This window comes from Budorcas taxicolor, chromosome 6, assembly GCF_023091745.1.
Source record: "Budorcas taxicolor isolate Tak-1 chromosome 6, Takin1.1, whole genome shotgun sequence".
NCBI classification, from domain to species: Eukaryota; Metazoa; Chordata; class Mammalia; order Artiodactyla; family Bovidae; genus Budorcas; species Budorcas taxicolor.
The window spans coordinates 112,969,612-112,975,857 of NC_068915.1; the positions used below are offsets into that span (position 1 = coordinate 112,969,612).

General features: G+C 49.9%; 1 non-coding gene across 1 annotated transcript; it reads right to left on the minus strand.

Moving 5' to 3' along the window:
- Positions 1–711: 711 nt before the first annotated feature.
- TRNAS-GGA (transfer RNA serine (anticodon GGA)) lies at positions 712–783 on the minus strand. The gene has a single exon. It is a non-coding gene; the product is annotated as a tRNA-Ser (tRNA).
- Between the last annotated feature and the right edge of the window lie 5,463 nt (positions 784–6,246).

Below are 6,246 nucleotides of genomic sequence, written 5' to 3' on the forward strand. Positions count from 1 at the left end.
CCACAGCCCTTGAAGTCTCTCTTAATCTAGGACAACCAAGGTGAAAAGCCAGGCAGAGAATTGGAGTCACACCTGGGATGAGAAAAAGGCTCAGGGTTGGTCACTGCCAGCTGTTGTGTAGTGGCTAAGTTGTGCCCCACTCTTTTGCAACCCCATGGTCTGTAGTCCTCCAGGCTCCTCTGTCCATGGGATTTCCCTGGCAAGAATATTGGAGCAGGGTTGCTATTTCCTCCTCCAGGGGGTCTTCCCGACCCAGGGCTTAAACCCATGTCCCCTGAATTGCCGGTGAATTCTTTCCCACTGCCAGAGCTGGGTTCAAATCCTGCCTCTGCAGCTTCCTTGCCCTTTGCCTGTCCTCACCAGGCAAAGGAGGGAGGAGTCTCAAGGGGTCACTAAGTAGATTAGAGAGTGGAAAGTGCCTAGGGCACAGAGGGCTCTCAGGAAACAGGAGCTGTTGTCAGGGACCAGGTGGTTCTAGCCCTAGGTGGTTACTATCTTCCTCTCCAGAAAATAGCAATGATAAATAAACAACTGCTTTGCTACCACCCTGAACTGCCAATCCGATTAGGGGGCTGAAAGTGAAAGTGAAGTCGCTCAGTCCTGTCCGACTCTTTGCGACCCCATGGACTGAAGCCTACTGTGCTCCTCCCTCCATGGGATTCTCCAGGCAAGAGTACTGGAGTGGGTTGCCATTTCCTTCTCCAGGGGATCTTCCCTACCCAGGGATTGAACCCGGGTCTCCAGCATTCCAGGCAGATGCTTTAACCTCTGAGCCACCAGGGAAGAAGAAGCATGTTAGTTTCCTGGATGCCAAGAACCAGCTGATTTCTCCAAGCTTGGTGCAACTGACAGTTATCCCAGAACAGGTCAGAAGGTAGCTGAAATGTTGGGCCAACGCAGGAGAAGGAGAGGGCTCTTCAGAGGACTCACAGGCACCTTTGTCCTAAAAGTGGGCCCTGTGCCAGCCAGCAGGGTAATTAGGCCAGATGGTGTTGAAGGAGAAATCCCAAGCCTCTTCTTGAAGCCCCAGATGGGAAGGATGTCTGACTGTACATCAACTTTCCCCTTCAGGTGAGTCGTCCCTGGAAACGTGTACTCTTCCCCCCATTTGACAGTGGAAATAAAGTTAGATGATGGAGTATTATGTTTCTTGGCATTAAATTAATGTGCTATTCCCCAAGAATATTCTTAGATATTCCCCTTGATGATGTCAACTAGATGGAATGTGGTTTTTAGCCTCTTATCCAAAGGAGATGTGTGAAATAGGAGTTTCTACAGGATTCTGGAATGCGTTTTGTTGTTCTTTTGCTTTCCAAAAGCTGGGTTGAGGGACTTCCCTGGTGGTCCAGTGGCTAAGACCCTGCACTTCCAACACAAGGGGGGAAGGTTCAATCCCTCGAGGGGGAATTGAGATCCCACATGCCACGTGGCATGGCAAAAAAAAATTCTTTTTAATTTTAAATTAAAAGAAAAGTTGGGCTAAAGGAATATCTTAATATCTTCTGCTTCTGTTAGCTCCATACCACTTCTACTTTTCGGAACATCTCAGTACGTTTCTGCCGACTAGATTGTCCACAGAGACCCCTGGTGCTTTTCTCCATCTTCCTTCCCAGGACTGACCCCCTCAGTGACTTGCTCCCCACCACCAGGAATGCTTGGGATGAGCCAGGGAGTCAGCAGCCAGGGGTCATAAGGACAGTTCCCTGTGAATTTGTGGACACACTGCCTTTAGGCACCGTGGACAGGAAAAACCTAATCACATGGGAGAATATGTAATTGACAGATACTGGACTTTGGAGCCTGTGACTTTCTGTCTCAGTTCTGCCACTTCCCTGCTGCGACCTTGGGCAAGGTCACTGGGTCTCTGCTTCGGTAAAATGGGATAACAGTGGCACCTGCCTTGCAGGGTTGTGTGAATTTGATGAGTCAACACACGTGAAGTCCAGAAGGGCACCGGGCAGGCAGAGAGTACTAGGCAAATACAAGCATTTTTACCCCGTTTATGAGACTTCCGTGGCTTATTAAGCAAATGTCGAGGAAATTAATTCATCTAAAATATCAGGACAGGGACACCATTTTCCAAATGAGGAAAGAGGCTTAAAAAGAAATGAACCGCTACTCGTAGTAGCCAAAAGTGGGGAGCAACCCAAGGGTCCATTGAGTTGCTTGTTGTTCAGTCACTCAGTCGTGTCTGACTCTTTGCGACCCCATGGACTGCAGCACGCCAGGCTTCCCTGTCCTTCACTATCTCCCAGAATTTGCTCAAGCTCATGTCCATTGAGTTGGTGATGCCATCCAACCATCTCATCCCCTGTCCTCCCCTTCTCCTCCAGCCTTCAATCTTTCCCAGCATCAGGGTCTTTTCCAATGAATCAGTTCTTCGCATCAGGAGGGCAAAATAGTGGAGCTTCAACATCAGTCCTTCCAATGAATATTCAGGGTTGATTTCCTTTAGGATGGGCTGGTTGGATCTCCTTGCAGTCCAAGGGACTCTCAAAGGTCTTCTCTAACACCACAGTTCAAAAGCATCAATTCTTCAGCTCTCAGCCTTCTCTATGGTCCAACTCTCACATCTGTACATGACTACTGGAAAAACCATAGCCTTGACTGTACGGACCTTTGTCAGCAGAGTGATGTCTTTGTTTTTTAATAGGCTCTCTAGAATTGTCATAACTTTCCTGCCAAGGAGAACCCCATCAACAGTCCATTGAGGATGAATGGATAAACAAAGTGGATCCGTACAATGGAATGCTACAGAACCTTAAAAAGGAGGGAAATTCTGACACTAGCTCCACGGATGGACCTTGAGACCATTTTGCTAACTGAAATAATCCAGTCCCCCAAAGAGAAACTCTGTATGATTTCACTTCCACGAGGTCCCTAGAGTAGTCACCCTCATAGAAACAGAAAGTGGGGTGGTTGCCAAGGGCTCAGGGGCCAGGGGCGAGGGATGGAAGTTATTGTTTAATGCACACAGTTTCGGTTTTGCAAGGTGAAGATTACGGAGATGGTTGGTGGTGATGGTTGCACAACATTATGTATGTATTTAATACCACCGAACTGTGTATTTAGAAATGGGTAAGACAGTATAATTTATGTTATGTGTATTTTACTACAGTTAAAAATATTTGTAAAACTGTAGCTTGCCTGGCTCCTCTGTCCATGGGATTTCTCTGGCACTAATACTGGAGTGGGTTGCCATTCCCTCCTCCAGAGGACCTCCCCGACCCAGGGATTGAACCCAGGTCTCCCACATTGCAAGCAGATTCTTTACCATCTGAGCCTCCAGACTTTAAAAAAAAAGAAAAAGAAATGACCCAACTTGCCCAGGTCCCTTCCTCTGCTGAGAAGTGTGAGAGGCAGGGTTTGGACTCAGGACAGAGTGACACCCTACCCAGCCAGTGGCTCCCCAACACAAAACCTCCCTGCCGTATGTCTGATCAGTGGGTACAATTCAGGGGAAGAGGGTGGGGCCAAGACAGACTGCTGAATATATTACTGAGGAAAGACACAAAAAAGGTGACCTGGGAGAGAGGAGCAGTCAGGGGGCATGACATGCGGAGGGTGGAGTGTCAGGCGACTTCTTCTGCGTGAGCTTGGGCACACCACTCACCCTCTCCACACTTCTGGATGAGGGTTAGGTCAGAGGGCATCCGGATGTGTCCAGCTCTAAGGTCTAGGGAGGAGTGAGGTGAGACACCCAGGGACATGCTGACAGTTACAGCAGGCCTGAGTGCCCACCCCACCTGAAGGTCCTTGCTGGGTGCTGGAGACTGCCTTCCCCCCGGGGGAACCTGCCATGCATTAATACCAAGCACCATTCTGGTCCAGGTCCCTGCCCTGGGGCTGGTGTCCTATTGGGGAGAACAGATGCTAGATAAACAAATAAACAGAAATCGGGTCTATGGAAAACAAAGATGAATAAGATGGCAGGGCGTCTTCATTGGCAGGGCCAGCAGAGCTCCTGGGGAGGGAAGCGGCCCTCCCTGGGGCCCCAGGGAGGCATTCAGGAGGAGATGGCGTTTGAGCCCCCAACTTTAAACCTGGTTCCGCAAGCCCGTACTGAGCACAGACCGTGCCAGCCAACCGGACGTGCGAGAGATAAAGACGTCAGGGGCCCAGTCTTGCGGGGCAGACAGACATGGCAACAAACGCATTGCTGCAGAACTGCGGGCGGGAACGGGGGAGGCGGCAGACCGTCTGATGGGAGAGCTTCCTGGGCAAACAGACACGTGAGCCGAGGTTTGGAGGATGGATGTGCTCATCAGAGCTGAGAAGTGCCCGCCCCCCCAAACGCTTGGGGTCAGGACAGGCAGGGCGGGTGGACCTCCTGCTACCGAGGTCTCCCAGGCTGAGCGGAAGGGGCCTTGGGGATCTGCCGCCCAGTCCAACTTGTCCACGTGGGAAGCAGAGGCTCTGAGACGCGGAGACCCCTGCCTCTGGCGGCTTGCTCTGCAGCAGGCTGTGTGCCAAGCGCCTTACCTGACGTGTCTTCTCACCTCAGGTCACCACTTTCTGGAAGACGCCAGCTTCTGCTAAGGGTACTTAAGCATTGTCATCAGACTGTGACATAATTATGGCACACAAGCTGTAATATCATATCCATTTTAACAGGCATCAATTACACTCGTTTCCCCTGTAAACACATGGGCTGTGAGGGACAGCTCTGTCTCTTAGGATTGACCCGAACTGGACTGTAAATCTTTGGCATCCTCTGATCTTTATTTATTCGCTCAACTGGTATTTATTGTGAGCACCTGCTGTGTGGGAGGCCCTTTGCTAGGGGCTGGGAACGCAGCCGTGCTTAGCATAGACAGAGCCCTGGGGACTTCCCTGGAGGTACCGTGGTAAGGACTTCACGTGGCCCCTGCAGGGGCATGGGTTCAACCCCTGGTCAGGGAACTAAGATCCCCATGAGCCGGCCAAAAGTTTAAAAACAAAACAGCGAAAAAAAACAAGAGATGCACATATCCATATGCGGGAAAGCACATATGATTAGCGCTGTGGAGAACAAAACCAGACAACACACCTGGGAGAAAAAGGGGCTGTGCCATTTTGTGACCATGAAGGATTTTTAGGGCCATAGTGTAGTGAGTCTGATGGTGCCCCCCAAAGATACGTCCATCTGGAAACTGTGAATATGACCGTATTTGGAAAAAGGGTCTTTGCCAATGGAATTAAATTGGTAATACAAATCTCAAGATGAGTTCATCCTGGCTTATCCAGGTGGGCCCTAAAGCTAATGACAAGTGTCCTTATAAGAAGAAGAGAAGACAGGGAAGGCCATGTAAAGGCCCCATGTGACCACAAAGGCAGAGATTGGAGCAATGTGGCCACAGGCCAAGGGATGCCTGGAGCCCCCAGAAGCTGAAGAGATAAGGCACTTGTCCTCAGAGGCCTTGGAGGGGGCATGGCCCCTGATGACACCTGGACTTTGGACTTCTGGCTTCCGGAACTGTGGGAGAACCAATTTCTGCAGTTTAAAGCCATCCCGTTTGTGATCATTTGTCACAGCAGGCACAGGAAATAAACACACATCATTTCTTTTCTTCTCCTTAAAATATTTTTCTTTATTGAGCGGTAGCTGATTTGTAAAGTTGTGTTAGTTTCCGGTGCAGAGCAAAGCGATTCAGCTATATACACTTGTGTGTATGTGCGTATGTTCTTGATGTAATTAACTCCCTTTTTTTTAACCTTTTATTAAATATTGGCATTTAGCTGATTAACCGTGTTGTGATAGCTTCAGGTGAACAGCAAAGGGTCTCAGCCATACACATACATGCATCCATTCTACCCCAAACTCCCCTCCCATCCAGGCTATGACACTGAGCAGAGTTCCCGGTGCTGCACGGTAGGACCTTGTTGGTTATCCACTTCAAACACAGCAGAGGGACACGCATAATTTCTGACTGAGGCTCAGAAGCAATGAGGAAGTAATCATGCACGTGTGTGGAAGAAAAGTATTACAGGTCAAAGGAATAGCAAGCGCAAAGGCCCTGAGGCTGACTGTGCAGAATCAGGGAACAGCAAAAAGCTGATACGGCCACAGCAGAGGGTGTGGGGGGTGCGGGGGGAGATGTCAGAGACGGTCAGAAGCGGCCTGGTGGGGAAAGGACTGAGATTTACTGTGTGACATGAGAAGCTGCTGGGGAGTTCGGGGTAGGAGGGGTAACATGAGCTGGTGTGATTTGTCATCAGACCACTCTGGCAGCTGAGATGAGAGTAGACTGAGGGAGTGGGGCTGTG